The 24,867-nt window shown below is 40.2% G+C and overlaps 1 protein-coding gene across 1 annotated transcript in view; it reads left to right on the plus strand.

The window, feature by feature from the left end:
• Positions 1-24,867, plus strand: part of TCF4 (transcription factor 4) — a 326,213-nt gene that overhangs the window by 203,616 nt on the left and 97,730 nt on the right.

A 24,867-nucleotide genomic window follows, 5' to 3' on the forward strand; every position in this document is an offset into this window, starting at 1 on the left:
GTGTTTTCTTTTCCTTTGTTTGATCAAAAGTGGTTATAAGTGAATCCAATTCCAAGCTTATAGAGCATTTATCAACAAAGACTGTAGACAAGGTAAGGATAGTCTAAAAATCTTGTCACTTGACCAAACTTTGAAGTGATTAATTACACGATGAGGACAAATATGTCTTGGTCATGTTGATTTTCAGCAGGGGAAACTCCAAAGAGAGCGCTGGAAAGATGCCTTAAGTTTGGGTAGTTACCTGTACGTGGCTCTGAATAGAATGAGCATTAGTTTCACGTCCTGGTTAACTTCTTTGTCAGTATTATGATGATTTATGGATTTGCATTTTAAAAGAGATTTATGGAAAGGATTTATGAGAAATTACATGGGTCTCAACCCAGAATACAGGAGAACATCTTTATTTTCTACTGATGTACCTGAATTAGAGTTATAAAAGTAACTGCATCAGTAGCTGCCTACATGTGTGATACCAGGTGTCAACTAGTGGAATCCAGCTGTTGCCAAAGGCCTTATGGGTTATTTAATAAATAAAGATATAGTCAATAATTACTCTGATTCCCACTCTCTCCTCACACCAAATATGATATATACTTGTAATGAATATCCTGATTAATTTTTTTTTGTGGGAATATGGATACTATCTCAGATAAACAGATACATTTTTTTCAGTGCTTACCTTGACATCAATATCACAGGCAATTAAAAACTGAAAAGTCTCTTCAGCTGATATAATCATTTCTTATGTGATCCAAATAACTTTCATTTGATTTTTTCTCATCTGCCAACATTGATAGAGTCTTCTTCCATTTCTTCTTTTATTTTACTGAAAAAAGCTTAACAAATGTGTATTACAGCTTTTAAAAGTATTTATCTCAGTGTAATGTACTGTACATTTATAATACCTTAATAGAGACAATAAAGTATTACAATAAGTATAGCTTCTAAGTTTTAGTATGGTTAAGAATTATATTTTTCTCTGCACCTTCCCATTCGTTTTGTTTGTGGTGCACTGTTATATATGTGGATACAGCCTTACATCTGTGCTAAAAAATATATGGCTAGATTTTCAATCAATAGCTGTAAACAAAAAAATCTTATTCTGAAAAACGGACAACTTTATTCACATCATAACCATATTTCCATATCTATAAATGTGAGTAGTTAGGCAGTGTTAAGTGATAATCAATCTAGCCAAATATCTGAACAATTAACATATCAATCTGAGATGGATTTTTTGTTTTATTGTAAACCCAATTAAAATTGAAGTTTACAAACTAACATGTTTTAAAGAGGCTCATTTACTCCTGTGAATGTGAGAAACTGTAGTCTCATTACTACTCGTCTTAGAAATAATAAAATTGAAATCTGAAAGGGAAAGACTATGAATATCACCATTTAAATATGAGAGGCAAGGTGGCTGAGGTAATGATATCTTTCTTTGGACCCACTTCTGTTGGTGAGAGAGAGAAGCTTAGAAGAGCTCTGTGTAAATCTGAAAGCTTGCCTCTCTCGCCAACAGAAGTGGGTCCAATAAAAGATATTGCGTCACCCACCTTGTCTCTCCAATATCCTGGGACCAACATTGCTACAATTGGAACAATTCATTTAAATGTTCCAATTATTGTGTTGTTTGTGATATTGGACATATATGAATATGTATCATTTTATTGTTGAAATATGGAAATTATGAAAACAAAAGTTGCTAGTAATAGACATTTTTTACTAAAATGTCACTATACCTATTTTTAAAGTTTACTTAGCTATGTATTTTTACTGGCCCTTTACAGAAATAGTTAATATTCCCCCCAAAGGTTTTTATGAGTGGTTTTATGCTTGAAGTTAGCCGTGGATTTAATTTAGATGAAACTTTAGCTTTTAATAGCTTATATGACAACCTCCATGATATATTCCTCACAGCTGTTTACATTTTGAAGCAAGCCAGTACATAATATGGATAATATTAAATACATTAGAATGTATCTTTGAATGTTCTGGAATGGCAGAATAGATTTGTGCTGTAAAAGCGACATACTTTTGCCGTAAGGCACAAATTCTTAAAGATGCAGTGCTGTATTTTCTATCTTATCATTAAAATTAACGATTAACCTTTTCCAGGATTCAGAATTTTGCATATTTCTTTCTGATACACAATCTATTTGTGTGCTATAGTGTCTGTTTTCTACTTGCTTAATCATTGTCATACAAAAATTTTCCATAATTTCTTATGAATTAAAAATATTTCACTGTAGACAGCTAACCACCTCAGGACAATTACAGATACTGTTGTATTCTTGTCATAAGGAGAGAGTTTTATTATGATGTTGCCTGCAGTCTAGTCTCACTGTGGAGATAAGGTTGATAGGTGTTTCTGTTAGAAACCTCTACAGTCAAAGTCTTAAAACTCTGCAGTGAAAGTTTGCTTTGGTTAGATTCTGAACTCACAAGAACCAGAAGCATTTGACTTTTTTGCACAATCGTATCAAACCTCTTCCTCCTTCAAACACTTTTTTAAAAATTCTATTTTATATTATTGAAATACTTAACCATTTAAACACTCATAGAACCTGTTTTTTTTTAAATAATATTTATAGGCCAAATAATTCTTAAGGTGAACTATACCCCTTAAGTTTGTGAAATTTGAAATTGTGTTTTACTAGGTATACAGTAAACAAAACCAAACCCGCAAACCTACCCTCCCCCACTCATTTCCCCTCCCAAATACTTTAATTGTACAAAGTGTTACTTAATCAGAATATGTGATAAATTAAATGTAAATATTCAGTGACAAGAATATAACAAGATTCTTAGAGATGCATAACATAAGTGTGTTTGTATAAATATGACTTTGGTTTTGTGCTATACATTGTTATATATCATGAGAAATCATTTGCAACTTTATAGATTTAATCCAAGCCATTGTCATCCCTAAAGAATAATGCATCTTTTAAAAGGATCGGAGTATATGTATGTGATACACCTTGCAACATTAGCCTAGATGGCTATGTTACGTTGGATAAACAATATGCATTTATAAATTGAGGTAAATAGGTTACAGTGCATTTAGCTGATAGGATGAAAATATTATTGTCTTTCTATTTAAAATACTTGTATTAAATTGGTCTCACTATTATTTATACGATGGGTTACAAAGGATTTTGGGGAGCAGATTCAGCTGGTTGAATATATAAATGCTCTTATACAAAATTTCTGCGATCGGTTGTAACAAATACGTTGTCTCTTGCTTTTACTGAAAATGATGGTTGATTTTGAAAGCGAAGGCAATTAAACTGTAAAAATAATCGGAGTTCAAATAATATTAGGTTCTGAGTTAAACACAAAGTCAGGAAGTTCAGAGTTAAGGCTGAAATGTCATCTTTAAAAATTCACTCTATTGTGACAAGGTGCATTCCAGACAGTGCATGATCTGCCTTGTCTTTATTCAGAAACACTGCAGTGGCTGTGGGGGAAAGAAAACATATAAGTCTGGCCTCGACAGCAAGCCCCAGTCTGGCCGAATGAATGAATGAATGAATGACACTTTTCATCTTATGATCTCAAAGCTCTTTATCAGCACTGTGTAGCTGAGCCCTTATTCCCATTGGGGGCTGTACATACGTTTCGTTGCAAGAAGAGAACAAACTTGTAACTTGGGGTGGAATAACATTTTTGAACCCCAATAAATTGGATTTAAATAAGTATACAAGTCCCAGAATGTTGTTTCATACCAACACACTCTATACTTACCTAATATTATGTTACCTAATCAATTTTCCTAGGTTAATCGGTATGCTATTTCACATAGCATGTACAAAATATCTTTCCACAACACATTTGTGTTGCCCTTTTTAAAGAATATCTCAGCTTCTCCTGTTTTCATGGTTTCAGGAACTCATGCCAATTTCAAGTTTCAAGTCTGGATTTGTTTTCCATATTGTCAATTTGACCTAGCTTCCAGAGCATCGTATTGGTAGTTTGAAGATCTAGATTCTGTTCCTCACTCTGCTTGGCTTGTGGTGTTAATTTGACCATGTCACAACCTCTTTGTGCCTCAGTTCCCCATATGTAAATAGGGTGACAGTACTTCCTTTGATTATCTAGATTATAATCTCTTGGGGCAAGGAGTGTCCCTTACTATGTGCTTGTGCAATGCCTAGCATAAAGGGACCCAGATCTCTGTGAGTGTAGGTCATAACATAATAAAAATAATTATAGTATCTACCTTTGTAAACTGCTTGGCAAATCTTTGATGAAATCTGCTATAGAAGTTTATTAGCCAGCACATTCCAGTCCAAAATATTCCTGATTCTTCTGTATTTTTATCTCCTTATCTTCAGTTTCCTTCCTCTGTAACCTAAAGCTTTTATCCATTTTGGTCACTGGCAGTTTAATCACATCTGACCTTTTACTAATATATGTACCTAGTGCTCATGAGGTATATCTGATATTGCTCCTCTTATCTTGACCACTGGAAAATTGAGAGCAAAACACAATGGGCCATACTGTTCCCTCCATCTCCATGAGTGAAGAGGATGAAATCTGGCATATATAGGACGGACACAAAAGTGAAGAATGGTTTCTTTTCTCACTCTATGCCTCCTACCCTGAGGGTCCAGGAGGGGAAGATATAGGGCTGGCTTTCACCACCTAGAGTCCCCTAATCCTCAAATTGCCAGCTCATCCAACTTTGATCTTCTTTTGCACACACTGAGAGCCAAAACTTTGCCCATGGTGTCTGGGAGTGAAAAGATCAATTGTTAATTCACCTCCTTGAGATTCAGTTTTGCAGCAAGAGCCGTTTGTCTGAAATGAGTATTTTATTATGATTATTAATTTATTTTATAATACATACAGTGTAGAGCACTTCTGTCATTGCATTCTTTCTCAAATCTGAACCTTAGAGTCCAGGAATGAGATACTAGCATGAATTTCCCTAAGCTTAATTACCAGCTTAGATTTGATAGGCTGCCACCACCCAAAAATATAGTGTTTTGGGGCACTCTGACCTCCCCAACCTTCCCTCGGGACCCCAAGAACCGAGAACCCTTGGGTTTTTAAAACAAGGAGAAATAAACCATTCTCCCACCTTTCCCCTCTCAGAACTTCCCTCCCTGGGCTATCCTGAAATACTGATCTATCCTCTTAAATCACCATACAGAGAAGCATCTCCCTTCCCTTCCACAAAGAGGCAAACAGATTCAAGGGCCATGTCTACATCTAAATTTTGCAGCGCTGGTTGTTACAGCTGTATTAGTACAGCTGTATAGGGCCAGCGCTGCAGAGTGGCCACACTTACAGCAACCAGCGCTGCAAGTGGTGTTAGATGTGGCCACACTGCAGCGCTGTTGGGCGGCTTCAAGGGGGGTTCCGGGACGAGAGAGCAAAACCGGGAAAGGAAACCAGCTTCGCCGCGGTTTGCTCTCTCGGTCCCGGAGCCACCCAGCAAACCGCAGGGAAGGAGACCTGCTTGCTCGGGGTTCCGGGACCGAGAGAGCAAACCGGGAACGCCGCGGTTTGCTCTCTCGGTCCCGGAGCCAGCCAGCAAACCGCAGGGAAGGAGACCTGCTTGCTCGGGGTTCCGGGACCGAGAGAGCAAACCGGGAACGCCGCGGTTTGCTCTCTCGGTCCCGGAGCCAGCCAGCAAACCGCAGGGAAGGAGACCTGCTTGCTCGGGGTTCCGGGACCGAGAGAGCAAACCGGGAACGCCGCGGTTTGCTCTCTCGGTCCCGGAGCCAGCCAGCAAACCGCAGGGAAGGAGACCTGCTTGCTCGGGTTCCGGGACCGAGAGAGCAAACCGGGAAAGGAAACCAGCTTCGCCGCGGTTTGCTCTCTCGGTCCCGGAACCCCGAGCAAGCAGGTCTCCTTCCCTGCGGTTTGCTGGGTGGCTCCGGGAATGCGAGAGCAAACCGCGGCGAAGCTGGTCTCCTTTCCCGGTTTGCTCTCTCGGTCCCGGAACCCCGAGCAAGCAGGTCTCCTTCCCTGCGGTTTGCTGGGTGGCTCCGGGACCGAGAGAGCAAACCGGGAAAGGAAACCAGCTTGATTACCAGAGGCTTCCTCCTTCCACGGAGGTCAAGAAAAGCGCTGGTAACTGTCTACATTGGATTACCAGCGCTGGATCACCAGCGCTGGATCCTCTACACCCGAGACAAAACGGGAGTACGGCCAGCGCTGCAAACAGGGAGTTGCAGCGCTGGTGGTGCCCTGCAGATGTGTACACCTTCAAAGTTGCAGCGCTGTAACTCCCTCACCAGCGCTGCAACTTTCTGATGTAGACAAGCCCAAGGAAAACAGAGAGATTTTATCTCTCCCCCTCCCATCTCCCCACCCGTCCTGGTGAGTTATCCCAATCCCCTGGGATAGAACAAGAGAAACAGAGAAAAAACAATCAGGTTCTCTAAAAAGAAATCTTTTAATAAAAGAAAGGAAAAAGTAAAGAATTATCTCTGTAACTTCAAGATGTAACTATTACAGGGTCCTATAACTTACAGACACCAGAAAGAGACCTTCCCCTCAGTACCAATACAAATCAAAATAGTCCCAACAACTACACATATAAAAGCTAGCCAGCCAGAAGCACAATTGCGAATAGAGTAAAACAATGAAAAAAAAAAAAACTAAACCGCCTGTTTTTTACTTACTACTTGAAAAGAGACTTAGAGAGCCTATAGTAATGTCTGGTCTCTCTCAGACCCTCCGAGAGAAGAACAAAGAACTCACACCCAAACTTCCCTCCACCCGAATTTAAAAATATCTTGTCTTCTGACTGATCTTCTGGTCAGGTGTCCAGTTTCCTGCTTGTAACCCTTTATAGGTACAAGAGACATTAACCCTTAACACTCTGTTTATGACACGCCCCCCAATCACAGACAGTGAGGAATCTCACTGGCAGCGATTTCTTCCTAGAACTCAAAAATAACCAGATTAATACAACACATGCACCTTTACATATACTACTAAGTATATAACTAACAGACTTCTACATTTTAAGAACACTTTTTAACTACTGGATTTCAGGAAACTTTCATGAGAGAGTGCATCAGCTACTTTGTTAGAAGCTCCTGAAATGTGTTGAATTTCAAAATCAAAATCTTGGAGAGCTAAACTCCATCGAAGCAGTTTTTTGTTGTTCCCCTTGGCAGTATGAAGCCACTTTAGCGCAGCATGGTCGGTCAGTAGCTGGAACCGCCGTCCCCAAACGTATGGGCGTAGCTTTTCTAGGGCGTACACAATGGCGTAGCATTCCTTTTCACTGACTGACCAGTGGCTTTCTCTGTCAGACAGTTTCTTGATGAGAAACACAACAGGATGGAAGTTGAGATCCAGTCCCTGCTGCATGAGAACTGCTCCTATACCACGTTCAGATGCATCTGTGGTTACTAGGAATGGCTTGTCAACGTCCAGGGCCCTGAGCACAGGGTCAGACATGAGTGTTGCCTTAAGCTGGGTAAAGGCCTTCTGACACTCATTAGTCCACTTGACTGCATTTGGCTGGGTCTTTTTGGTCAGGTCGGTCTTCTTGTGTGAAAGGAAGATACATTCTCAGCCTCAGTGAATATATGGTCTAAACTAGACACAGACGAAATAGTTATGGCCCATAATACACCAGATGAAAGCTCTGTCTCTTAGTCCTGTGGGCTTGTTGGGGAAAATCATTCTTGAAAGCCTTTGTGAAACAAAAGTGCTTTAAAAGGGAATGTGAATGGAGGATGGTCATATGGAAGAAGGGAAACAATGGCATTCTAAGCTTAGGATGTGGAATGAAAGAAGATGTGAAGATGAGACTAGAAGGAAAGAGAGAGTAGTTAGAAGGGATATTGGAGAGGAGCTACTGGATGAGTAGTATGCAGAAATAAAGAACAAAGGTGTATGCAGTGTGGCTAATTGAGTAAGGCCTTAAGGCTCAGGTTAGAGTTTAAGGGTTAAGCAGATTTGAGTTTTTATAAGTTTAAGTGACATCCACCACAATGACTTTGTTCCCGAGAACTGAAAGTCTATGCAGGTCTTAATTGCCCAAACCTAGTAGCTATTGCAACAGCTGCCAAGAACAGACTAAAAAAGTTGAGGATAACTTCAAAAGGACAGAGAAGTCATCTCTTGGTAGGAGGTTTAGGATGCAAGTAACCTATGCACGTGACATAGTGTTTATCTTGGTTTGATTGTGAAGAGAGAAGGTGAGATATTTTAAATAAACCTATTGGGATGGATAGTCAGGAATGCAACCTACCTTAATTTCAGTCCTGCAGAAATGTGAGGGGTGATTGGGACTGAAGAGGGAGAAACTCAGAAAAAAAGAAATCATGACATTCCCTCCAGTCACTCACAGGCTCTTGTGATGCTCTTTGTTCCTGAGGATGAAACCAGGTCAGCATTTCAAACAATGGCTGCTTGTAAGTTTTCCAAGTCTTAAGTTATCTTTCTCTGTAATAAAGCTTTCCAGTAGCATGAACAAACCTACTTGATATCTTTAGTATCTGATTTTCTCTGTTCTGTGTGGTGTGATTTTAGTCTTCAAATCGTGTTATTAAATGCAGTAATTATTGTGTAATTCAGTAGTTCTCAACTGTCTCGATTCTGGGATCCCCTTTTCACCACCAGAACTGTGACGTTTGGGGGATCACCCAGGCCAGTGAGTGCTTCTATCACCTCTTGCCCTGTAACCGAGGGGAGCCTAAATACTGTGCTGCTGTGGCTCAGATCCCTGACACTAGTACTCAGCCCACAATCACAACATCTTACCCTGGCTTCTGCCAGCCTAGTTATGCCTTTAAAGGCGACATCAACAGCCCTTCCAGTCCCGCATCTCCTGGCTGGAGCATGGGCTTTAGGATCTTGTAGGGTGAGAGATCTGAGCCCAGATATCTACACAGAAATGAAAGAGCCCCACAGCTCGAGCCCTGTGAACTGAAGGCAGCTGGCATGGGCCAGCCGCGGGTTTTTCTTTACTTGTAGACACAGCCTATATTAGATATGATCCGCTTTCTAATACAAGTTACCTGTTGCCTTTGCACATTTCCTCAATATATCCCCTAAGTGAACAGGGGATCCAGTGTTTCATAGGCAATCTCCTACCTAGAGGTTGGCCCTCAGTTTCTGATTGCCTTTCACTTCAAACCCCTTCCATTTTAAAAGGGTTCGCAGTTTGTGTTTTCTTCATTATAGATATTCAAAGTGGGGAAATCCCTAATTGTCTCAATGTCTTCTCGTTAACTCTAATGGCCCATCAGTTGTCTCTTCCTGGGTTGTACCAAGCTAGGTGCTTGGAGTTAGTCTCATCTATCTAGTTGAGGAGGCAGCCCCTTACTGACCACCACCCTGCTGTAAGCTGAAGGTGAAACTGCACCACTGATTATGAGCACTGATTATGTATCAATTTTCTCTCTATATCCAAATACATAAAGTTATAACCACAGTCTATATTAATCTCATAATGGCCATCAAGTTCAGAACATTACAAGTGTTCATAAAAGACCTTACTCAATATAGTTTTATAATACAATAATGCAGTATGCAATTGGTTGCTTTGACTACTCATTTTTGGGGTTTAAACCTGCTGAGTTCTCCCATTGGAGTGTCTGGACCTTGACTGTCACAAGGACCATCCCAGGATCCTTTGGCCATCTGGCTGGCGCTTCCTTCTCACTTAGCAACATAGGAATAGCAGAGAGGTTGCAACCAGTTGATACCTATTTTTGACCTCCCCAGGAGGAGATGCAATCCCCCAGGTTGAGAAATCTATGTTCTGTGCTGTCCCTGGAGAGAAGAGTTCAGAGTAAGCCAATGCTGATCATTGGAGCATTCAGCAAAGCAGAACCACTTTCAGCAAGGAAAATACTGGAGTCTTTTCTGAGCTTTAACAAGTTATTTAAAACTTTGCCACATGCAAGCCAACAAATTTCATTATGGAACAGAAGCTGCTGATGTTGAGTGCCCATTTCTTCCAATAAGATAGCAAACATTCTCATTGGGTACCTTTTCCAGTTCCACCGGCATTGTCTTTGGCACCAAAGCTTCTTGGTCCAAATGGCTTGGAGTGCAATTCTAGCCACAAAGCCACTGTGTTTTGCTGTGATAGCTTGGGCTCCATCAATAAAAATACCAGTAAAGCAAAGCAAAGCCAATACAGATTCAAAAACTGATCTTTAAAAGCTTTAGATTATTTTTTTCCTGTCATGTTAACATGGCATTTCCTTTCAGTGATAGAATCTCTGTGTATGGCCCACTCATCCCAGACAAATACTAAAAATAGGGTAGAAGACACATCTGTGATGTCGTCCAGTTGTATTGAGAAGCATTGGCTTCTTTTAAACAGCTGTTCTTGAACACCTGTAACTGTGTAATGAATTCATCAGCTGACTGCATCCTTGGCAAAGGAATCTGCTTTGACTTCTCTGTAGATCAGTCAAGCAGATCCCAATATCTGAAATGCAGGGTGTGTTTAGTGTTTCCCTAATTATTTGAGGGATACCAGTAGTGTGATGCTTGCAGAGCTTTCATTTATGGAACTGCCACTTAATAAAAGTCTTCTAATTTTGTGTACCCATAAACTTTCAGATTAAAAATTCAGTGGGTTTCTTTAGTAAAGATGGATGTTTGGTCTCCAAGTGCGTCAATGGGTCTTCCTTTAAATGTCTGTAAGCATGCACCAGAATCCTTTGCTAGCTACTCCAACAACTGCTTTGAAGTACTAGGGTAGCTATCTTGGTCTGAGTCCATCAGAGAGGGAAGTCAGCCTGCAGTCCATAGAAGAGGGACGATAAGGAGGATGGCTGCAGTGGCACTGGTGTCTGGCTCCATGGATCAGTGTAAGGAGCAGGCACTATGATCCATGTAACTTCCCCGTGAGGGGCAAACTGGACACCCAAAAAAGCCAGCTGGTTCCAGCAGAGCTGGGCCAGTACGTTGGGTGCCTGGCTGCAGTAAAACTGCAAAATGAAAAAATTCCAAATGCTGTGTTTGCAGGACCATAGAGTCTACAGGGCCTTCGCTGAGATGAATGGAACCAGTTTGTACCTCTTAAATTTATTCTTGCAGACTCTTGGCAGATTCAGTCAGGCATCACGGCGTAGTGATTCTTGGTTCATGTTTTCAAGGGTATTTCCATCACCATAAGGACTTTTATTTAGAAAAAAAGTTTTAAAAGTAGAGAAAAAGAGAGGAGGTGTTGTAGTCTGCCAGGTGGTCACGGCAGCTGGGTCAGCACCCCATTGTGCTAAACACTGCACAACACATAGTAAGAGACACTCCTTGCCCTGAAGACTTTATGCCAAAGCAAATATATGGAGTTATACTTATCTCATAGAGGTGGAAGGGACCCTGAGAAGTCATTGAATCCAGCCCCCTGCCTTCACTAGCAGGGCCAAGTACTGATTTTGGCCCAGATCCCTAAGTGGCCCCCTCAAGGATTGAGCTCACAGGCTTGGGTTTAGGAGGTTAATGCTCAAGCCACTGAGCTATCCTTCTCCCCAAGACTTGAGGAAAACAAATATTAGATCACTTCTATTGATGGAGAAAAAAGGCATAGCGAAATTAGGTGACTTGCCCAAAATCTGTGGTAGAGCCAGGAATTGAAACCAGATTGCTTGCGTTCCACTCTTAATCGCAAGACCATCCCTCCTCTTTATTTATCATATATCAGGGTGTCCCTATTCATAGTGGAGGTATATTTCTTATATGATTTTTACGTGCATAACAGCTTTGACCTCATTATCTGCTCAGACAAGTGAGTGTATGACTCAGTCCCAGAGCCCTGGGAAACCTCTATCTTATTCCAGAGCTAAAATAATGAAAATGTTACTGTGATACCACCTGAAGTGTCCCTAAAGCTTAGGTCTGGTTGTGTGGGTTTCCTATGGGAAGGACATGTTAATGGATGGGAGAGAGAAGTCTGTGATAACTTGGCTGAGGAGAGCTGGGGAGCGGAGAACTAGGAGGCATTCAGTTTATGTTTTCCCTGTATATTTTAATGTATGCTAATGTTAAACATTAGAGGAGGACTAAGCTATTTTTTAAAAGCCAGCCTTATGAATTGTCCTAAACCTTAGCTTCAAATATCCAATTTAACCAAATGGGAGTTTTTCAAATCAATTTGGATAAGTGTGTTTCCTATCTGTTCAAATGCTTCTGCTGCTGCCAGTGGTCCGCCCACTATGAAATCTAACTCACAAAATTAACAGTATGGTGGGATCTCAGCATCATCACTGCTGGCAGCATCTTCTGGGCTGAATGCCATCTTCAATTGTCATGCATCCTGGGGCTTCCCTGGGGTTAGAAGTGTGCAGTGTGTTCTGGGTTATCACTGACCCAGGGAAGCCCTGAAATACTTGAGTTGAAAATGGCAGCAGGCTGAGCAGTGAATACCAGATTTTCTGAAATCTCATTATGGATTTGGTAGAGTATCAGCAAAGGTGGTGAGATCTGTTAGGGGTCTGTCTGAACTGACCTTCAGTTAGATCAGAGATGGAGGACAGATGAAGTGGAGAAAGATAAAATATGCATAAGGAGTGTTGGGTTTCATGACTGGGTCCGGAGTAGGAGGAACAACCAAAGCACTCAGAAAGAAAGAAGCAGAATAGCGGATTGGGTAGGAGGCATTAGGTAATGGGGTTGGGAAGAAAGAGGAATTAATTTGGGGATCTTTACTAGAACATTTTTATATAATTGAGTAAATACTAAGGGCTGGTGGAGTGAGGGCTAAAGTGCTTAGCTAGCTCCACAGCAGTCTGGCTAGAAGACTACTTCAATGTGCTGCTAAGCACCATGTTTAGTGCCCCTCTGCCTAAGTGAAGTGTATACGTTATTACAAGTACTGACTAGCATGTGCCACTCACGTTAGACCTCTGTTCTCAGAATCCCCATCACCAGTAGGTCATGTTATGCACCTTTCTGTATATGCTTTATGCACCATGAGAGAACACCCATCATCCAATACCCACATAACACACACTGCTGCCTTACATCCTTTCTCCACCTTCTACTCAGTGTATCCAAGGGAAAAATTGAGCCCTTACTTCATTTTTTCATACGAATATTTCTAGTATGTTAACTTAAACCAGCACTTTTTCAATTAGTAGAAATCCTGTTGTTTAGAGTTTTCTTGATTTGCAATATTTCTTTAAACTAGGGATCGGCAACCTTTGGCCTGCAGCCTGCCAGGGTAAGCACTTTGGCAGGCCAAGCCGGTTTGTCTACCTGCCCCATCCGCAGGTTCGGCTGATTGTGGCTCCCACTGGCCGCTGTTCGCCGCTCCAGGCCAACAGCGGGAAATGGCAGCCAGCATATCCCTTGGCCCGCGCCGCTTCCCGCAGCCCCCATTGGCCTGGAGCGGCGAACCACGGCCAGTGGAAGCCGCGATTGGCCGAACCTGCTGACACAGCAGGTAAACAAACTGGCCCGGCCCACTTGGGTGCTTACCCTGGCAGGCCGCATCCCAAAGGTTGCAGATCCCTGCTTTAAACTTTTTTCGAATACATTAGCTCAGTGGTTTGAGCATTGCTCTCCTAAAGCCAGAGTTGTGAGTTCAATCCTCAAGGGGACCATTTAGCAAACTGGGGTAAAAATGTGTCTAGGGATTGGTCCTGCTTTGAGCAGAGGGTTGGACTAGATGACCTCCTGAGGTCCCTTCCAACCCTGATATAGTCTATGATTCTAAATCAGAATCTACTGTCAACCAATGAGTTGACTGATTAAAAGATGTTCTGCTGAAAATTGTGGCACTGGAAAGTATAAAGTATTTCTTTAGAGTCAAAGTGTTGTGTGGTTTTTGTCCCCCCCCCCCCATCCTCCCCAAACACAGTAAAATTCAGTGAAGCTGTTGATAAAACTGTGTGTGTGTTTAAATAAATTATATATAATTCTTTAAACACAAAATAGCATTTGAAAGGCATGCTATGGTTTTTTATGCCTGGGCCTTAAATGTTTTAACTTCTAATAAAATGTAGTGCAAAATTCAAACAGTTCTAAATATTTAACTGTTTGGACCCAAAACAGCAGTAATGAAAGGACTATTCTTAACAGCTGGTAACACAAGCATGTGGTTATTGTGGTTTTTATTGTTTTGCTTGAGCATAGACTCCCTCTTCAGAGTAATGTAGGTAGTGCAGAGGACAACAAAGTGTTTCTCATGGACCTAGGGCTTTGGCCATTGAATACAGAGGATTCCTAAATGCCTGCTATAAGTTTAAACTGAAATACTGTAAGTACCAAGCATATTTTTTTTCTTAAAAGGCACTTTTAGAATTGTTGTTTTTGCATAGCAGCATTTACTAATCCTTCTGGAATTATGGTTGTATTGAAGCCTGCATATTACACCCTATTTGCGGGGAGTTTGTGCATATTCCTTGGGCTGAAACGTGATATGCAAAATTTCAGTGTAATGTATTTTCTCCTCTTACATTAAAGCATATGTATATATATAGTGGAACTCTCATAGTGAAACAGAATTTTTCTGAAATCCCATATATAATAAAGAAGAATGAAAGGAGACTGAATCTGGACTTAGTGAAATTGCTTCATGAAACAAAAATTGTCACTATGGACCTGATCCTGCATAGTGTCCATTGAAACCAGTGGAACTCCATATGGGAATGTATGTATGCCCAGTCTTAACCTTTCACAGGATCTGTAAAGGCATTTCACTGTTCTTTTTTCTGTTTGTTGCTTTTGTTTTGTTCAAATGGGACATGAATTGAATGTCTGCTTTAATGAAAAGAAATGGCTTATATATAAAGAAAAGAAAATAAGATTTGTAGATCCATTCTTAGGGTTGTATTCTGCCTCTAGTTACACCCCTTGAATCCCAGTGTTACCAGAGGAAGTCAGGAGGATTGCACGAGTGCAAATGAGGGAAGAATTTGGCACTTAGTCCTCTCTTTGAACTTGTGCTTTGGGGGATAATTTTTAGTACAAGACATTTAGAGAGGAAAAATGGCTCCTTTTTATTTCTTTCTCTATGTAGTAAGTAACTTCAGATTGTAACTTTCTTTTAAATATTTCTAGTGGACAGTATTTGGGAATTCTGGTATTTGCTTTGTGAATTTGTTGTTAGGAAGTATTTTGTTTAAAAATTTTTATTCCATCCAAAAACTAAATGAATATGTAGGTGGGGAAAAGATCACATTAATGAGAAAGTAAATCATGAACTTTATGGGAACCTATCAACACCCAGTCTTTCTTACTTAAGATTGCTAGCAAAGTCCATGTAATTCTTTATATCACAGGACCACTTATTTTTGCTGCAAAGTATTTTTACATTTTCATTGATAAGGTAAATATGCAGAAATACTTTTTGTCATGATGATTCGATTAGATTAAAAAAACCTGCACAAATTACACTAATAACTATCAATGTGTTTAAATGTCTAGCAAAGCATCCATGAAATTTTCTTGGCATAAAATGTATTAGCCCTACAGTATCTTTTATATTTTTTTATTTTGAAAAGAATACAAAATGTTTGCCACTTCAAACAGATGGTTTAATCAACAGCTGAAAAAAACCAAAAACACCCTAAGCATTTTTATTGAAGCTAGAGATAGGCAGTATCCCTATACTTGGGCAATATCTCACTGTGTAGGCCTTATAATGACTTAAAAAACAGACAAAACAAAAACAAATAAAATTACTTCAACTCTTTTTGTGGGGGTTGGGGGCAGAAATTTGTATTTATTTGTTTTTACAAAGCTCAGCACTCAGGAGCAACCCTGCAATAACTAGGGCTGTACACATAATGGAAATAAATCAATTTCAGTAATGTAAAATCTTTGTTTTGAGATTCCAGGGGCATAATGAGCCACAATAAGATGTTTATAAATTTTGAAAAAACCATCAACAATGCCCATTTTTTTTAATAGTAGGGCTTCTGCTGTAACCTTATCAGAATCCTGAGGCTGCTGTACCCCATATTTTTTTAACCACCATCTCCCCTCCCCTGAACCCTTATGGCCCTGTTTCACTTTCAACAACTCCTTAATTGGCCACAGGGGGTCACTGTTCAGTGACATGAGGCACTCCCCTCCCTATAGGGGCCAAATGAGTTACTTAAGGAGCACTAAAACTCTGTGCTTGTTCAGGGAAGGACAGATCAGGGCTGGGTGTGTTAACATTACACATAGCTGTTTGTGGTTTTGTGTCTGTCATAAATTGAAAATGGTGTAAAGGTTTCTAGTGTTTGATGAATTTCTAGCAGATAATACAACTGTTTATACAGATGGTTTAGGAGCATTCAAAGACCTACTCAGTTCCTAGTCTGCACTCCTGTGTTACATTCTCATTGTAATGCTGCAGCTAAATTCTTAATCAGGGAAGTGTATCTGTCCACAAAAAAGATTTGTTTAAAGGGTTTTAGATAACTTTAGTGTTTTAAACCAGATTTGCATATTTTCCTTGATTTGACTATGTTTCCAGATGAAAACATCTCTTCCCTGCCAAATGTAAGCCACAGAGTGAATACGCAAAGTTAAATTGTCTGGTTCAACTCCAGTTTGGCTGAGTTAACCCCTTTCCCCTGAGTGGCCCTAGATTCGTATTTTGGTTTGCAGTGATACAGTCTTTCTCAGCGAAAGTTTGATAGCGCTGGGGTAGATTAGGTTTAGCCAGCCCTCATTTGTTGTCATTGCCACCTTGTGGATTACAAAAGATATTGGTCTTCAACAAACTTCCATTTAATGTTGGCTCTTTTATTGCAGCCACACTTTGGCAGTGGTGTTTTAGAGTTCTTCACCAAAAAGATCCCTACTTTGCTCTGCGACACCTCATTTTTCCACTCACAGTTCATTTATGATTCTGATGAGAGTGTTTTTTCAGGAAACACACATTTCACTTTTTGACCTAGGAGCATCTGTTAGAATTTTTTTTTAATACTACTTTGGCATTCTGCAAGTGTTAATGTCTTTCATATCTGTTTAATGCTATTTAGGGATATTTATGATCACCTCTTGGTTACTTGGGGTAAAGTGTGTTGCAATTTTTTTCAAACAGACAGGAAAGCATTCATATGAGGAAACAGATTGCTTTAAACATGTGCTTCCTGTGACAGTAAAAAGAACAAATTGGATTTAACACTGTGTAATGAATGCATAAATGTGTATGTTTAAGCTTTTAAAAGCATTACATTTGGTTCTGGTCTAAACAAAAATCAAGAGTCACTTGTTAAAGAGGAGCAAAGTGGATTCAGAAATGTACAACCAAACCTGTTTATATTTCACAAAGCAGTTCTGATGCAATTTCCCCATTCAAATCCAGATTTTTTTTCCTGCCTTGGTCTTAGATTGGAAAATTTAGTCTTTGAGAGCCTCTTTCCGAACTGCCCCAGTTGTGCGTTACAGAAATGGAACCATGAAAGGAAAATGTAGTTTTAAAGCTCTAGTTATTAAAATCACAGACTAGAGATCCTGGATCAGTCATTTAGATAAGGAGAACACAAAGAACATACAGATTGCAGATATGTGAAATAACACGAAGCAGGGCATGTAGTGTCATATTAATATATTGTGTTTTAGTGAATTTGTTTTCATGGGTTGTCTCTGTCCCATATTAGCCTCTGAGGTTCATTCCATCCTTGTCCCTCCCTTCCCCTCTCCCTCTACCCCCCTAGTGTTAACGCCACACCTTCGAGGCTCTGCCTCATACCCACCATCCTTCATTCCGAAGACAGCTGGGCAGAGACACACATTTCCCCCCCTCCCCCTTGGAGCATCCATAGTTTGGGGACATCTGATTCTTACATTACACACTGAGGTACTAATATCAAAACAGATTACTTATAGTTGCACAGTAGGATAGTGGGTTTTTTGGCTGACATGCCTGAAACGAAATGGGCATGCTGCAGTCAGCTTGGCATCAAAATGGGATAAAGGAAGCAGGAGGAACAAAATCAGACTATGAATGCAGTAGCAGCCAATGGCTAACTTCCTCCCCTCCCCCACCCCGCCCTTACACTGGGCTCTAACAAACGTGATTACTTTCTTTTTTATTTTTGAAACATGAGTGAGAGTTCAGTGGTCCAGGAAACAGCCTGGAAGCACTTATTGTACTTTCTCGTGCTGTTGAGCCATACCTCATTTCTTCAGGCTACTTTAGTTGCTCCAGCTTACTGCTAGCACAACATACACAGGGTATATTGTCATTGAACTCTCACTGGAAAGGTGATCAAAAGGGAATTTAGGCCCAGAGATGCATTTTCTAATATATTTTTAATAAACTGGAAAACAGCATACTGTTAAAAGAAATATAAATATAGATACACACACACATTACATTAGCATTCTCTACTCACCTATTAAAGAGAGTAACCTATTCCAAATCCAGAGTGTTAAGAATTCACTATACATTATTTTAAATGCCTCCTTTTGTTGTGTTTGTTTTTTTCTTGAAGATACATCTAGAAATGAATGAAAGGCAATTGCTATCCCCTTCCACTCCACGAGTTCCCTCACCCATCTTGTTTTCTACATTTGCAGAAAGCAGTTTCTAAAATGTGAATTGGCTAAATTGTTCGGGTGACTAGAGGGAGTGGGCTTGTGTGTCTGCCTACTGACCACCAAACTGTTTTCTACGTCAGGTCTGAAAATGCTAACATATTCATTTGTATTAAAATAGACATGTATTCAGCATGAAGATGTCTACAAATGGAGCAAAATGACCAATTTCTAACAATCCTGAAATTCTTTGCAGGCTCCAGGAGTTAGCGTTAGAATACAATTTGTTTGATAATTAGTGCACATCTCCTAAGACTTTGAGAGAATCATATTTTACCTTTCTTCTACCACGTTCTCACATGAAATTAACACACCTTTTATCATTTTTCAGTATTTAAGCAAATATTTTTTAAACCATCTTCATGCAACAGGTTTCCAAAAGACTAAAAGTATGCTCCAGGTTTCCAAAAAACTTCATTTTTCTTACATTTTAAATGTTCTGTTTGTGCAAAATTTTGAGAATCACCATAAGGGCTTCTTTGCATTTTTAATTTAGTAACTAACATATGAATAAATTTGCATATTAATTAGTTGCAGATTAAATCATGCATACATAATTGCCTCCTTACTGTGTTTAATGTTTGTCAAAATCTCCAGCCTGGTTTGATGGATGTCGTATGAAAGATTACAATTTGATGTACCCTTGGAAGTATTTACACCAATAATGCAGGATTCTTAATAGCAGAATTCTCTGGTTATATACAGTTACTAACAAATGTGTAAGATAGGTGCATGTCCCTTTTGACTAGATTTTTTTCCTTGCACCAAGTCATTTACTATTCATAATCATTAATGCATCTCCTAATTATACAGCATATGTCTGTTAACCATTTCATTGCCAATTTTTGGGCTGCAATATCTGAATTTTTAGTACAACTTGTATTATTTTGAGACACTATTCTTGAATCATTGTGCCTCAAACATTAGGTGTTCCTCCTGCTTTGTCTGTCTTGTGATATTTTGATGAGCAGCTTAAAATGCAACATCCATGTTGTATTTTATTTAGGTTCAAGAAATGAACTGCACTTAATTAATGGCTGAAGGGTTCTCTACAGTGGCTGCTGCAGTAAACAATCAAGGGCAATCCAAGTGCAAAAATATTAAATACTGAAAACATCACTAAAATGCTGAGTAATTTGAAAAAGCATGAAATGTGTTACAGAAAGAGAATTAGATATGTAACTGCCACACCCTCATCAGTGAATTTGCGTCAGCATGAGTCCATCAGAAGGGCCGCAGAACTGGAGCAATATTGCTGTCTTCTTAACTCATCCCAGTGTGCCGAGGTATTGCATCTCACATGGCTTTCAGTAGGAGGGACCTCAGGTTGACAGGTTATATACTGAGTGCAGTACCTACGCGGTACCTAATGCAGTCAGGGCTAGATTCACAAGGGGACTTAGGCACCTAAGTGCCATTTTAGATGCCTGCATTCAACTTTTAGGTGCCACTGGCATTCACAAAAGCCCTGCTCAGCTGCTGCTTTATGTTGGATGCACCATAAGTCCCTAAGTTTCCTAGATTTCCTTGCTGTTAAAGTCCCGAAATGGCCTAAATTTCAGTGGCTGAGCATGCACACGGTCATCTAAGTCCTAACACCACCCAGCAGATCAGTGCCTAACTCATGCCTAAGCTAACATCAGGCAAAGAGGGAAAATGAACTCCCATATCCTGGGCGAGTCCCTTAACCAGCAGGCTAAAGGTTATGGGAGCGGAGGGCACTATCGCTGTGTCTTCCTCTGGTGGCATTTCTTGCAAAAACTGTGTTGGCACTAAATTCCAGGAGAGGACTCATGGCAGAAAACCCAAAGCAGAGACAGATGCCTCCTTCTGACCTGGACTAACTCCCTTTGAGTGGCCCCATGCTTCTAAGTAGTTCCAACTGGGTAGTTTAGATGGCTTCTTGCTCATCGTGTTGGCTTTTGTGAATCCCATCCATAGGGGCCTAGCTCTTCCCATGTATAGTACAGAGAACCTGGACACTTAGCTCAGGGTCCTGAATTCCATTAGGCAACAGAGCACCTAAAAGGTAGGTGCTGCGACGCTTAGCATTGCAGCACCTAAAGTCCCTTTGTGAATCTAGCCCTGTAAGCTCCAATTCCTAGGCATCATAGTATGGTGAGCTGCATGTGAACAGACACCGCCGCTCTTCTGGTCCCGAAGCTTAATTAAATTGCTATTTAAAAGCCCTCCCTCTTAGCTTTATGGGAGCTTTTAACATATATGTCATATGTCCATGATGCTTTGATGTCAAATGTACCATCCAAATAAGTGATAAAAAATCATGAGTCAGGTCCCCCAAAATCATGAGATTGGCCTAAAAAGCACAAGATTTTTTAAAATACGTTAAGTAGGAGTCTTCCAATTTGCTTTTGAGTTTTGAGTCTTTAGGGTGCCCTTAAGATTTGTCCACAACCATGAGAGTAGAAACATTTTTTTCTTTTTTAATTAAATAATGAGAATTTATATTCTGATGTTGTTACAGCATTCCTGTATCTGAGACTGGGGGGAGTGGGGAAAGAATATTGCACAACTTGTGATAAAATCCCAAGAGCTGGCAGTAGTGAATTTAGCAGCAAGCAAGATTTTCTTTCTTCTTCCTTGTCTGACCGTACGTTATCTGCTTTTCAAACAAGGGCAAGAGGGCAGATTTATAGAATTTCCAAATCTCACATTTTGATATAGAAATTGGTATTTATTTGTGTAAAAGCAAGCATTTAAGTGCAAACTAGAACAATCAAAGGGAATATGGTGTCAGAATACTGAAGCTCTACTCCCTCTGCTCTGTCACTCACCTGCTGTGTGGTTTCCAGCAAGTCATTTCACCTCTCTGGGACTGAGTTTCGCCTCCCACGTTTTGTCTGTAAACCCTTCAAGACAGTGACTCACGCTGCTCATACAGTGCCCAGCACAATAGGATGGCAATCTTGATTGGGGCTTCTAGGCTCTTCCACAATACGAACAATATATTTAACATGGCATTTGGATGTCTTCTTCTGAAAACTGGCCTTCTTTGAGTTATTTTAATGGGGAAAGGAGGGGCTTTTTTTTTTAGTAATGTGTGTGTGTTTGTATTTACAATAGTTCCACTGTGTGTATTTTATTATACTAAGCATGCACATATTATTTACATACATATAGCGTGTGTATTTACTATAATACAATATACAACGTGAAACTACCGTATGGTCCAAACTACTCACAAAATAATATTCTTCTTTCAGAAGATGCAGCAGCTTGACATCTTTATTCCAACTATTGTGTTTCTAAGAAAGATTTCAGTACAAAGTCCTAATGAAATGAAGGTATAACCACGCCTTTTTCAGCAAGGTTTTACATGGTAGAAGTAAAACATAGTGGAACCACTGCCCAAAGACCTCACAGATTTCTCTTCTCTAATCACAGAAGAACATAAACTGCTTAATACTTACCACTAGTTGTCCTCTTGCACAGTGCAATTCAGTATTAAACCACAAAAGACTGTTCAAATACAAAGGACAAATGTACAAAAGCAAGAAAATTGTAAGGCCAGACTACATTCAGGAAAATTGACCCTGTAGTAAGCAGGTCCAGCTTCGATCAAAATTGTTGGGTTAAATTCAGTTGTGATGTAAATGCCAATATAAGTTACATATCTGGTGCACAATAAGTTGATCATAAACATGGTGTACTGGGTGTTGTTATAATTGTCTAACTAGCGGAACTAGCACCCATCCATCATTCAGAAAGTGATCAAAATATTTGCCCTGCTTTAATTTAAACCCATGCCTCAAATACCGTGCCCTGTTCTCCCAGGGCTTGATTCATTCATGGCACCAATGGGTCTGATTTCCACTGATGCCAGAGCTGAATTTTGCCTCCAAGGAATACCAGGTGGGTGTAAGTTATGTTTATTGCGAACACCAGCTGGATGACAAATCAGCATTAGTTTATATCACTGTTTACATGACTGCTGAATGTAGTCCAGCTTTAATACACAATAGGCTGTGTCTAAGAGCTAAATTCTGCACATTAAAGGGCAGAAATGACCCTAATTATTGTTTGGAACAGTCTTTGCAAAAGTTGTTGGATCAGCTACTTCAGCAGTGAAAGAAAAAGTCTTTATCCAACAGTTTTTCTCCTCAAGATTTTATTCCCTGGGTGTTTAAGGTGTATTAGTTATAAACAGAAAAAAGAAACAAAATTATTTAACATAAACAAAGAAAAAAGAAAGCAAGAAACCCAGCCCAATAACAACGGCAGGTAGAGTTCTGCACTGTGAAAAAGGCCTTTCTGATGTTTTTTCAAGTTGAAGTTTACATAGTTTCCTGCAGACCTTCTGAAAGCCTAATTGTTCCTTCACTCCCTAGTTCTTATTTGCTGTTCTGCCCTGTGTGCCTGTGCAAGGTTCACGCAGCAAGTTAACTGCTTGCTTGTTGGAGTACTAGCAGGTCTTTTTGAATCTTGTTGCACCTTGCTGACTTAATGCCTTTTTGGGTGTAAATACAAAAAAGGGAGAGAAATTATGTAATTTAGCACAGTGGAGTACAGCTAAAGCGATGACATGAAAATAAGAGAAGAAGAATTTGGACTAAGTACCAGGTGAAACTTCCTGATAGCAAGATGCGTTAGATTGTGGAATAAAACTTTTTCACATTAGATTGTTAAAACTAGAACAGATAAAATACTAGAAAGTATACCACCTCCCTCTCAGATTCATTGTCATCCTCCCCAAATGGTGTATATCTTCATGACCATTTGGATACCATCCCAAAATTCTTCTTCCTTATTGAATGAGCCTGACCTGATTCTGACATCCCAATTTTCCTGAGCTTGAGTCTTTCTTCCTCCTCAGCATGTCCACCTTGACGATTTTGCCTCCAAAGAATTGGCTTAGTCTTCAAGAGTGCCCCAAATACTCCTAAAGATCAGGTTCCCTTTACTTTATACTCAGTTCAGAACTGTGATCGAGGACAACAGAGATCTCATGAACAGATGCACCTTTGACGCCTAATCCCTAGTGAAAAGTAACTATGGATGACTCAAACTGAATATCCCTTCCCTCTGTGGAGGACATAATTTCCCCCCCTCACATACAGGTCCATTCTCTTTATAGAACTCATGGCTGTCCTGCTGGGTGAGTGAGTCTGACAGCTTGAAAACTGAGTGGAGCTCCTTCAGAGAGAAAGGCCTGTCTTTTGAAGCTGTTGATTTCCTAATTAACGAGAGAGCATTTTTTTAACTCTAGGAACTACTCACTTCTGTTCAGTGGGGCGCTGGTAAGAATATCAGTGCTTGCACATTCTCTAGCCCCTCCCATTCTTTCTCAAAATATGCTTTCTCTTCCCTTGTTCCGGGGCATGCAACAGAGGTAGGGTAGCATGATTTCTCCCATTTTATGCAAAAGAAAATGCAACACAGAGAACCTAAACAACTTACTGAGGTCATGTAGTAAATCAGTGTAAACAACAGGATTAAAACACAGCTCCTGGGTCCAATGTCTATACTTAATCTGCTAGACCACAGTGTACCTTGTATGAGCCACTTAACCTGTGTCTCCATTTCTTTGGCAGCCTTACATCACACACCACAATAATCCTTTTGTCATCTAGGAGGGAGAAAGGAATTTGACATCCACTTAGGTGACCTTTTCCAGTTTTCCAAATGACAACAGAGGATGAGCTAGATTTTCAGGTACACTGAGCTTAATCTCAGTATAGCTCAGGGATTGAGGGAGAGGGACAAAAGTGTCTCTAAGGCCTGGTCTACGCTGGGGAGGGGGATCAGTCTAAGTTACACAACTTCAGCTACATGAATAACGTAGCTGAAGTTGACGTACTTAGATGGACTTACCGTGGTGTCTTCATGGTGAGTCGACTGCTGCTGCTCCCCCATCGACTCTGATAAATTAACCACCGCTGGATCGATTGCTGCCTGCCGATGCGACGGGTAGTGTAGACATACCCATAGTCACCTTTTGTTCTCCCCCAAGCACAAGTGAAGAGTAAGCTGTTCTCAAACACAAACTGGAGCAGCCACAGGGTGATGAAAATCTGGTTACCCCAGCTTCAGACCTGATGAGATCCCCCCATGTTGCAAAGTTTACTCTTAAAGCTTAATAGCAAAACTGGATTTAATTCCAGTTTAGCTGGAGAAATGGGCTGAGGATCCTGACCTATAACATGATTTTTGAAAAGTACACATGGAGAGTGCAATACCCTGCCAGATGCTATTGATGCTCCATTCTCCCTTTACAGTTTGCTCTGCCAAAGGTGACCTCATGGGTGCTTTCACATATAGCAGTTACCTGTGTATGGAAAGCAGGGAAACGTACTCAATCTTAACCATAGCATTTACTAATGCTTAATTCATGTGTATATTTCTTAGTATTTAAGGTCTGTGTGCTAAGGAGCGTAT

This window comes from Gopherus evgoodei, chromosome 6 (assembly GCF_007399415.2).
Source record: "Gopherus evgoodei ecotype Sinaloan lineage chromosome 6, rGopEvg1_v1.p, whole genome shotgun sequence".
NCBI lineage: Eukaryota > Metazoa > Chordata > Testudines > Testudinidae > Gopherus > Gopherus evgoodei.